This window comes from Zonotrichia leucophrys, chromosome 9, assembly GCF_028769735.1.
Source record: "Zonotrichia leucophrys gambelii isolate GWCS_2022_RI chromosome 9, RI_Zleu_2.0, whole genome shotgun sequence".
Classification (NCBI taxonomy): Eukaryota; Metazoa; Chordata; class Aves; order Passeriformes; family Passerellidae; genus Zonotrichia; species Zonotrichia leucophrys.
In genome coordinates, this window is record NC_088179.1 from 12,568,586 (window position 1) to 12,580,192 (window position 11,607).

Genomic DNA, 11,607 nt, shown 5'->3' on the forward strand with positions numbered 1-11,607 from the left:
CCCTAGCACCCTGCCAGGGTGCACCATCACTTTTAGCAGCTTTGAGATCTTTCCCCAGGACTAGACTTTTAAGATTTTCAGAGAGTTTTTTAAGTGGAAGTTGGCTATGGAAACACAAAGTGAGTAGGTTTCTGGCTAATATGGAAAAATGTCATTTACTGAAGCCTTCTTACTTCAAACCAGCAAGGCAGATTCCTCAGTTTTGTTCTGAGCCTGGTTAATCTGAATCCTGCTGCCTTTGTCAGATCCATTTGTCCACTAAGGTCTTGAGTTGGGGTTTTGCACATACCTATCTCTTGCAACAGCACTTTTTGTTAGCTACAGTCTTTAATTAAGTAAATATAAATAAACAAAAAAGATGAAATTTTCATTCAAGCCTTCTATTGTTTCTCTCTTTCATCAAATTTTCACTTGAAGGGCATTCCCAGGCAATACATGACATGACAGGAAGAAGATAGCTGTTGTATTTTGAATTCAGCCTGTGTGGAGCTTTCTGAGCATCCATCTGCTTCATTTCAGGCTGTGTCTCTCAGTTTTCAATGTGATGGCTGTTTTGCTCACCTACTTTTTCAGCAGGCTGAGCTTCTGGGGCCTGGCTGGTGGGAACCAGCAGATTCCTGTCACTGAAGGCAGCAAATTAACAGTGGCTTTTCCCAGTCTGCTTTCCTACTGCATTAGGGCTGGCCTTTGCCATCTGAGCTGTTGATTTGTATGAGCTCAGACTTTCTTAACTGGGTCTGTAACCAGTCTGAGAGGGATTAGGACAACAGAACACCATAACCAGCCATCTCACGTGCTCCAGTTCTCTCATGTTAGTGTGACAGTGGGTGTTATGGTCTCCCTAGTTACTGTTTAAAATTTTGGCCGAAAGTGTCCCTATAAACATTCAGCATTCATTTAAATCTTTATGGTTTGACATTTTTCCTCTTAATTTGCCTCAGCAGCACCCATTTTCTGGACTTTGGCTCACTAATTTGTCTCTGTCTCTTACAGTTATCCTTGCAGTGCTCCCCTGTGTCTTTCCACATCCAATTCTTAAGGTCTTTGAAAAAAGGGATTAGAAAAACATACACCTCAACAAATGACCCTTGATCTAGTAGACTACCACAAACACATGCAAGGTGAAAATGTTTTCTTTGCCCTGTGCTCCTTGCCCAGCAATCCAGTTTCAGCTGTGTTCCTAATGAGGGACTGCCATGTGTGGGAAGTGTGGCAGGAGCAGGGCAGGGTGTGCCCAGCACCCTCCTGGGGGTGGGCAGCTCCTCCTGAGAGTCCCACGGGGTCCAATGGGAGCTGGGGTTGAGTACTGCATTTCTGTTCCCTGCTGAAAGAGAAGTGGAAATTTCTTCATTTACTTTAATGATTATTGCGACTTCACAGAGAAGTAGCTGATTCTGCAAATAGGTCTATGAAATGATTAGCCTTTGCAAATGCCAGGATACTTAAAGATAACTATGTTGATGTCATATATCTCTATCTCCCTATATGTAATTCTGTGCATATGTTTATGTGTGTGCTATTTTGCATGATCTTGGTGGAGGACAGGAGAGTCCTGTCGAAACCAAGCTTGATCTGGCTCATTTAAAATACTAATAATGATGGCCTTAAATGTGAAAATAATAATAATAATTAAAAAACTAATGATTATTTTAATGTCAAAATTAGTGCAGAACCTGGAAACACTTCTCCTGCTTCCAAGGCACATGTGGGATTGAAAAGAAGATGAATGGCACATCTCTATCAGCCAGTGCATTTTGATAATTGATCAAATTTCCATATTAATTAGAAAACATGCACCCAAAGTGGGTGGGATCACAAGATTCTATCAGCTCAGTTTTTCTTAATCCTCTTGCCTAAATGAAAAAGTGAAGTGCCTGGTCTTTTGCTAACTCTGAATTCAAGAGATTGCCTTGACCACTGCTTGCTTCAATTTATTTGGGAATATCTTTTGTGCTGTATGCTCTCTTATTGTCTGAAAATGCCTTTTAATTTCCTGAATACATATATGTATACAATGAATATTAATCAAGAGCTGATTAGTATCTTTTCTGCCATCATACAAAAACATTTTATCAAAGACAGATTGTGTCTGCAATTGCATATATAAAGTCTACGCTGGAATGGTTCATGAGTTTGTCTGAGTAGGGACTGAAGTCCTTCACTAAAATTTTGGATTTTCTCATCTAGAAATAAATTTTGCTAACCAGGAACATGGAATAAAATAACTCTCAAAACACTCATGTATTTTTCCTCAGTAACATGGTTATTTACTTGCTTTCAGATATTCTAACCAGCAGAGCCATAGATATTTCTGGTGTTATATTTGGCTAAAATCTCACCACCAATCTCAGCTTCTGGCATGGAAGGAAAGAAATCCATTCCCAAGGGGCACAGAAAGGATGCAAACCTCAAGACGAGATCCAACCCTTGCAGCCTTTGTGTGAGGTGAAGAAAATGAAGGAAGTGAATAAACTGCCCACCTGCTAAAATTGATGCTGCAAACTGCCCCCAGGAGAACTGCCAAGGAATCCAGCCTCATTTTGCCTGGGAATGCAAGATCTCCACTGTGGCTCCTCAAACTCTGTTCCCATCCTTGCCCTTCTGCCCAGGAAATACCATTTAATGCATGTGTCCAGTTACTGCAACAACTTTGAAGAAAGGAAGAGTAAGGTTTGCATTTTAGTTGCTTCATAATAAACTCCTAATTTTATTCTCTTACCTCAATATATTTTCTGTTTTGTATCCTCTGGTGGCTGTGGCTCTACCTTGCATGCAGGATGACAGATTGAGTGCTAATTCTACCACCTGTAGACCTTGTTTATTTCAAAATGTCACTTGTTTTTTATATCCAAAGTGCCAAGAGAGATGTTCTCCCAGGACACCAAAAATCAGTCATTATTACAACACAGCTATTAAGCCACCCATGTCTTAAACACATCAGTCAAAGACGTCTGTCCTGCAACCATACAGCAGAAAGGGCAGCACGTTATTAGAGAGAAAGAGAGAGAGAGATACCAGGGGAGCCAAAATCATTATCTGAATATATCACTGAGGCTGTCTAATGTTGTAGAACCCATGGCAGAGCCCAGGAAGCTTCAGTCCTCTGTGATCATGCAATTGCTCCGCAGTAATTCCTTCTAGAATCTTCAATGGATCTGAATCTGGGCTCTGAACCTCGCACACTTGTAGCTGAGTCATTGCAAGAATTCTATTTTTCCAGAAGGTTAAGGAAGAAAAAACTCTTCCATAAGCCCAATTCCTTACCTCCCGGCTTTTTTCAAGTTCTAGAAAATGCACCTAGCCCCCATTAAGCACATCCTAACATTTAGTTCAGAGTCCAACGGTGAACAGCATAGGAGCAAGAAAGGTAAGAAGAGAAAACTTTCCTAGGGCATCTGCTTGGCCCACGTTGGCTGTCTTGGCAAGACATGTCAGGATGCATTGGTAGTGCGCAGTGAGGCTGAAGATTCCCTACTGGCTGGAACTGAGTCATTTGCCAGGCTTTCCTTGTCAGGGAGAGTTAAACCAGTCACTGATCCTAATTCTAACACTGTTGTTGCAGCATTCCAATTTTTAATCGCTACATGACTTGTCAGGTTGAATATGAGCCACAAGAATAAAATTTAAAAACCTCCTAATAATGAGGGTGTCAAAGATGACTAGCACTTGGTGTTCCTTCCATTACCTTTCCATTCCTTAAAAGTGAAACGAAGATGTAAGTGCCCTCATTTCCAAATGCCCTCTATCTTTTCATTTCCCTCCCAACAGATCTTTTCCTGAAATCCACCAAGATAGTGTAAGTAGCACATTCCTGCACTCCTTATACAGTGTTGGGGGAGCTTACTTTGGGCTTAAGAGCATGATTTGAAAAGGGGCTCCCCTTCTTCCACAGTTGTGGGACAATAAGGTGGACAACCAGGTAAAAAATAAATGTGCCATATGCCTTCATCCTAGGGTGACAGCCTCTTTTCAAAGCAGCTTTTCTCTCTGCGTTTTGAAACCTAAGAGAAGTGAATTTCCTGCCTTCAGTGAGCAAGAATGAGCTCTCTTTGGTATGTCACAGTTTTGCATATCATCAATTTGTCTTTAAATTATTGAAATTTGAAGTAATTGTAGACAATTGACACAAGCAAAGTGGGAGACACCAGAAGTGAAGGGCATTTTTCAGGCTAGCAAACTGGCACACACATCCCAGTATTCCTTTCCCCATGACAGAACCTGGTGGGGGGAGATGTGCTTCATGCTGTAAGTTCCTGGATGCTGATAAACAAATCAGCTTCCTGTGGGCTCTGAGTTCTCATCTGCAATTGAACTAATTTACCGTCTTCATTTGCTGTGGGAATGAAATACAAAAACTGATTTCAAAAGGCACCAGCTAACGAATATGGGCTGCTGAATTGGCATTCAATTTTTGAAAAAGTCTTTTTCAAAAATTAGCTTACCCTTAGCAGTGTTTCAGTTCACTGATTTCTTCTTGTTTGATTATTTTGTTATAGAATGCTTAAATTCACAGTACTTTCCACAAAAGAAAATCTGCACTGAAATCTCTAATCACTGCAAAAAATGCAGGATCAGTTGACTTCATCTTGGATTGACATTAGAAGTAAACTTACAGCACACAGTAAAGGTACATGCAGGAATAACTAAATGCAGTTATGATTTTAATATTTTTTTGATACCAACAACTGGATTTTTGATACCAACAACTGGATTTTTGATACCAACAACTGGAACAATTCAATATTTATTGTGGATATTTAGTTCAGCATCAGAGATTAGTCAAAAAAATGGAACAATCCAATTAAAAATTGGTGACGTGGTGAATTTGTCAGTGTTTGAGATTCTGTGGTTTTTATAAGGCTGCATCTTTTGGATTGAGCTCAATGACTGTTGCAAAATGTTATGTTTTCATGAAAAAAAAAGTTTATCTAGGACTACAAAGGCAAGACATAGAAGGAGAAATTGTGGTGTGTGCCTCACCTCCAGACAAGGCAGCTGCTGTGGTGGAACTGTAAATCCATCAGTGCAACCTCTGCAGCCAACACAACTTCTGAATTCCATCCCCATCTTCCCTGCAGTGAGACAGGAAGAGGGGCTCCAATCCCAGGTGCATTCGGTATTTGGGGAAACACCCATGGAAGCTCTCCAGCCCTATCAGTCTTTTTCCTGGAAGCGCACTGCTGCTCCAAAGAGCTCTTCATGGCTCCAAGAAAAAGCTATGGTGGAAGCTGTCCTTTTGTTAGTAGAACAGAGAAATTTGCACTCAGTAATGCTCCTTGGTGCTTCTTTGGTGCTTCTTGGTGCCTCTATTTTACTCAGCTGTTATTAAAATCTCAATTCACCTCTGAAGTTCATCAATGCTACAAAATCTATGCTATCACTTCCTTTGGGAAGCTGAAAGCTACATCATTGAAGAGATAACACAATGAAGGTGTAACTTTACACAAAAGTAAAATTCATGGGCACTTACATTTATTGCTACTTAACTGATGAATTATCTGCTGCAGTGGTTTTGTGCTGTTCTCCATCCCTGTTGCTATCTCTCCTTCCTGTAAATATGAACTGTTCTGGCAGAACTAATAGGACTTTTGAAGCAGAAAAAAAAACTTTCACCAAGGAACATTCTTGGTTCTATGTCCCAGTTTCAGAAATACACAAAACTAGGATTCAACAAAACTTTTCTAGCCAAAAAAGGACCAGGAGAGGGGCCGAACAGCCACATTTTCTTTTTTAAAACTCAGAATATGGGTAGTTTGAGCCTTTGTTCGCTTTTATTCTGATCATCAGAGGTTGAGGAAAATCACACTTTTTCTTGAGTTCAGAAAAAGGTTTTATTTTTGTCATTTCTATTATGAGAAAACTGGGATGAATGTGATTTTGAGTTGGGTTTGGAAATAGCGTATAAGTTAAGTTTTGGTTTTGCAGAAAAAAATCTGATATTTTTGTGCATAATGCATGCTTATTATCGAAATCATGAACTTGTATAGACTTGTATAAAAATAAGATTTAGCCTTTTTAATCTTTCCTGACAACCCAGGGTACCGGAACTGTTTGCCTTCTCTCTGAAGCATAACTTGGTTGAGATTTTCAAAAGAGGGAAACAGGATTAAATTTGATTAAGAGTAGCAGTGGTTCAAGGTAGGGTAAATTATTTTTATTCATCCTGATTTGACTATGAGGAACTAAGCTGAGCTTGTACTTTAGCTACCCATGTTTTAAAACAGTGACTCTCTATAGAAAATTTATTCAGATGACAGGAAACTCTCCTTTATCAACTATTCAGTAAATTATCATAAAATATTTCAGGTATTTATCTTAGACCTCAGTTTCTGATGAATATATTGGAGTAAATATAAATCAAAATTAACCCTACACTTTTCTGTCCTTATATGGCCTAAAGTTGCCCAACAAACCCTCTGTGCATCTCTTAGTTTCCTTCAATTTAGATTGATTATGTCTTTATACTGGGGAGAGGGCTTTCCTGATAAAAGAATGGTTTAATCTTTATTTGCCTAGAGCAGTTAGAAAAATAAGTGAAGCAAGCAGCCTCCTGTGACTGATTTCTGCTCACTTAAGGCAATTCACCCTTGAAACAGAGAATAATTTTTCTCCATCCTTTTCCAGATATTGTCTTTCCTTTTATGTATTATATCCAAATATTCTTTCAGATTTTGAACATTAGAGTAATACAGGATGAATCAGTATCATGCACCAGGCTAAATTTTGCCTACCAGAGGCCTATCCAGAGATTTCACAAAATTCAGAAAATGGAAGCCATGCACACATCTAGGAGAAAAATTTGGTCCATAGCCTCGCTAAATTCTGAATAAAAAAAAAAAAAGGAAAAAAAATGAAAGAAAGAGAAAAAAAAGAAAGAAAAATAGATTACTTCTATTTCAAGCAACAAGGTAATAATGTGTGGGCTTTGATCATACTACTGGATTCCAACAATCTGATAATATTAGAATTGTGCATTATATAGGAATTTACTTCCTATATAATGAGATGGTACTCGTCTGGACAAGAAACATGGGTGTGCCTGCAGAAATTCCCTAATGGGGTACCTTTATCTTCTGTACCTCAGTTTTGTGTGGATAAAGTACGTGTTTTCCTTTCAGCAACACTGGAATGACAAGGTGGGAGGTGGACCACTTGATCTCCTCTTTTATTTAGCTCTATTTTTAAAAACAACATTTCTTTCTTTCCTGCACCTGGTCAAGTGGTTGGCAATAGCCAACAAGTTATATGCTTTGTCTTATTCAGAAGGAATCTAGGAAACTCTTTTTAGCTGGACTAAGTCTAGCCATAAATATTATTATCTTGCCAGGCTGAGTTTTAAGCTGAAACAACTCATAGAAATCCCAAGTTTAGTAATCCCTAATGTAAACGTTTCTCTGTAATTGGATTTAAATTAAATACTTGTTACTCCAATAACAAAACTGTACTAAGGATGGATAGAGTAATTCACCCTGAAACTTTATTTTTTAGTGACTTCTTCCTCAGAGCTGCATCTTATAAATTCTTTTCTATCAGTGGAACTGAGGACACAGTATGATATTGCAAACTTAATCTTAAGAACTGCTTCTGAACTGCAAAAGTTCATCAAGTTCATCAAGCAATTATTCTTAATTTTAGGGTTGAAGAATGATACAAAGCAAAAGTAACTCTCCTGTAAGAAAATTTTAAAAAGTGTCCCAGTGCCTCCACTGGCAGGGAGACAGGAAGAGATCTACTTTCATAGGTCACATAGCTGGGAACTCACCCAAAGCTGTAAACTGTAAATTCCAAAATGGAGCACAGATAAACTGCTGACTTTATAAAAATCATGGATGTTTTAATAGGATAAGGACTTCAACTGTGCTCTTCCTTTATTTCATCTTACCCGCTGTGTGGACAAATTTGTGCTGGACACATTTGTGTCAGCTAATACAGTTCTCTGCAGGTGATTTGCAATGTGTGTGTTTGCTACAAATTTTCACAGGAAACTTCTTACAGCTGAACGTTGCTTCATCATGCCAGGTTCTTTCAAATGCTCTTTAGCAGTGAGTTAGGATGCATCAATTTACCAGCTGACCCTGAGGAGGTGTTTGTAAAAGAAATCACTGTTTCATGCACCTAGGTATGATATCAAGGAGACACTGAGTTGTTGTATAAAAACAAGAGAAAGTATGAAGTTAAAGAGCCACCTCTTCATGAGTCTACACTTGTAAAAGAATGCATTTGTTCATAAAAATTTTAGCAGATTAGAAATAGGTGTTATTAATCTTAGATTATGATATAAATCAAATGTCTGTTTTTCTAAGAGTCCTGAATCAACTGCTTTTGACTTCTCAGTCCCTCTGCAATTAAACCGATGACATTTCTGTAAGGGACAGTTGGTTGACGGCTTCACCTGCTAAACTCTCAAATTATACCTGTTCTAGCAACTGTACTATTTGTGGTCCTTCCTTTTGCCAGTATTTCCTTGACATAGACTTTCTAAAATACTATGTTCTGTTTTAAAAATAATGATTTAATAAGTAGACATGAATGGGTGTGTAGTTCAAAAATGCAGCTTGCTAGCACCCCATCCTTTCTTGGCCTCTGCAGTTAGAACTGAGATGTAGTTTTACTTTGACACACTGTGAGAATCTGTATCTCATTGTTGCTTAGATCATGGATGGGCAACAATGGCTTTTTTCAGGGTTTCACAGACTAGCAAACCTAAAGTAGCTCCTTTTAATTGAAACCCAGACATACTTTTAGGTAAAAACAAAACTGAGCTGGCTTGAGTTTTTCCCAAGCCAAACAAAAGAGATTGGAACTTTCCATTGTTTTTGTCTGCCAACCATGCATTGTTAAAGGAATCGAAATAAAGAGGGAAAGGGGTCAAGGGTTATGGAGCTCATATTTCCACTCTACATGACCCCATCTCAGCAATAGTGGGACCCTCGTGATCAGTTCCTGTTGGTCTAACAGAACAGCCATTTCTTAAGAAAAGGAATTACTGCGTACAGTACCTTTGTGACTAACAGAAGAATACCCCAGCTCTTCAAAGGTCCTTTCATTACAGCCTCTGAAGAGGACTCTGACATTACTTTCTTGAGATTATAATGAAAACAGCTGTACTTGTACCAATTCCCCTTTTTATTATTTTTTGTAACAAAACAAGATTGATGTTATGCCACTTTCTGTTCTGTCATGAGAATAAGGTATCACAAATGCTAATAACTACCACAGTAGCAATATGCACTACTTTGATCTTTTCACTATTCTTTAATTTGGGCAGCTGGCCACTGAATTCCTTCCTTAAAATCTGTGCTGCCTAAAAACAAAGGGAAAAATGGCCAACAAAATCAAATGTGCACATTTAAAACCATTCATCTGACTAGTCCAATTCAAATCCTACATGAGTAATGCAAATACCATACTTTGATTTTGTGATTCTAGGCACTGAAATCTTACTACACATTCTTCTGACAATAGATTGTGGCAGAACAAGAACACCCCAAACAACCAATTCTCATTAAAACCTAAAGTTTGTAATCCCTTCATTCTTACTGGTTGCCTTGCCAAAGACTTCTTAAGAGATTATTGAGCTTATTAATGAAAATCCAGAAGTAATTTTAAGTGACTTTTTCTCCTTCTAAGACAGTAAAATTAAACATGCTGCGGTTGTTATTTTTTTTCCAGCGTCAAAGGCAATGCAAGAAGGCAAGATCTGGCAACAGCAGCTGTCAAGATTCCAAACCCAAGAAATTAAAAAACACCTACTGTCCAAATTATTGTTGTACTGGTAGAAGCAGGATAGTAGCCTTTGGTCTTCCTGTGAATAAACTGGAACAGAACTCTGTATTGCCAGCTGAATTTCTTTTTCAGCAACTCAACTTTCACAGTGAATCAGGAGTACAATTCTTCTACTCTCTGCATTTTAGTTTGGTCTCAGCTCTGTCTTCATGATGAGCACCATTAGGCTTGTTTGCATGAATACCACAATGGAAATTATAAAATGGCTGGTGGTGCTCAGAATTTGCAAGTAAAGATCTCTAAATGAGAATTTTGGATCCCCACTTCCCACCAACAGCAACAATTTAGATACTTAAGTTTTTTCCTGGAGTCACAGTACAATGTTTCCAAAAGCAGAAAGAAGTGCCTCATGGAAAAATCAGAATCAGCTGAAGATGTAATTTTATTGCATAAATGCTTTTTGAAATATGACTGTTCTGTTTCTCAGTAAATGAAATGTAATAATTTTAGAAAATTTAAAATTTAGCAAAATTTGTACAAAATGGAGTGAGAGGAAAAAGCTTGACAAATACAGTCCCCAAAGCGAAAGCATCATGAGAGAACATCTACATGTCCAAGTTAATTCACTGTTAGGAGTGTTTTTATTCTTGGTTTCATTTCAAACAGAAACATTAAAGTTATAAGTAAGGAAGCAACAGAGAAATCTGAATTGTTATGTTTGTGAGTTACTGGGAGACGAGATATGCTTAGAGAAAAAGGAGCCTCCTGAAGTGTTCAAAAAGATGAGAAAATTGTATGTGCTATAAAACGAGATTATAAAGTGGAATAAAATTTTAGGATGCAGTAAATGAGAGGTATGAAATAGGGAGATTATCATCTACTATCTATCTCTCTATCTATCTATCTATCTATCTATCTATCTATCTATCTATCTATCTATCTACCTACCTACCTACCTACCTACCTACCTGTCTACCTATCTATCTATCTATCTCATATTTATAGAGAGGAAACCAGTCAGGACAGGGGATGTATTGCAATACATTGCAACTGATTTGATTGCATATATATTTATGGCTACTCTTATGTTCAGACACACACAACCAAGTGGATCTTACACATTTGTGAGCAGGCTGGGGCAATTTTGTTTACATTGATGTAGTAGCAACTGTGGTCATTCTGCATGGGTATTCTGAATGCAGCTTCAGTTTGGAAGGGGAAGGAGGGAATGCAGCAGGGTGAATGGAGTTTTGCAAACAAGCTATTACAGGAATTTATTTGTGTTGTACTACAGGGCTATTCATTACTCCTTTGCAATTTCTCTGCACTCAACATAGTTTTTGTCTACTAATATAGCTTTGAGTGTGCACACTTATTTTTGTCTGAGCTCTAGTTTGTGCTTTAGGCCTGGTTTTGCTGTATAAAAAATTCCTGACAGTGGTTTGGTCATGCAGCAAAGTAGCTGCTTGCCTAGGTATGTTTCACATACAGAGCAGATGGTTATGACTGTAAAAGCCTCCCAGAGGCCACACACCACTGGGCATCTATACTGAATTGTGCAGATGTTTCCCAGGGCTTGAAGTGCAAGAAGACCAGCAAAATGAGGAGGGAACATGATTGTACAGACTGGAAATCACCACAGTCATTCTACAAATTCAGCCTAATGAATTAGGTGTGGTGCTCCTTGTCATTCCAGTATCAGTAAATTCAATTCATGGAGCTATTCTCACTAGCAAATTTATTGAAACTGTCATCTGGAAACCTCCAACCTCACATTTTGCATCAGTGATTTAAGCTCAGAAACTTGTCCATGAACTTCAGAGGTTACTACATCAGTACAGATTTAGTACTGCTAACTCTTTGGAGTCAGCAACCTCTTTT

At 38.3% G+C, this 11,607-nt stretch overlaps 1 long non-coding RNA gene across 2 annotated transcripts in view; it reads left to right on the forward strand.

The window, feature by feature from the left end:
• The window catches only part of LOC135451578 (uncharacterized), a 56,934-nt gene extending 47,158 nt beyond the window's left edge, over positions 1 to 9,776 (forward strand). For both annotated transcript variants that reach the window (XR_010441365.1, XR_010441367.1), the window contains 2 exons: positions 2,282 to 2,665; positions 9,673 to 9,776. This is a non-coding gene — a long non-coding RNA (uncharacterized LOC135451578). The remainder of the gene's footprint in view (positions 1 to 2,281; positions 2,666 to 9,672) is intronic.
• Positions 9,777 to 11,607: the final 1,831 nt, after the last annotated feature.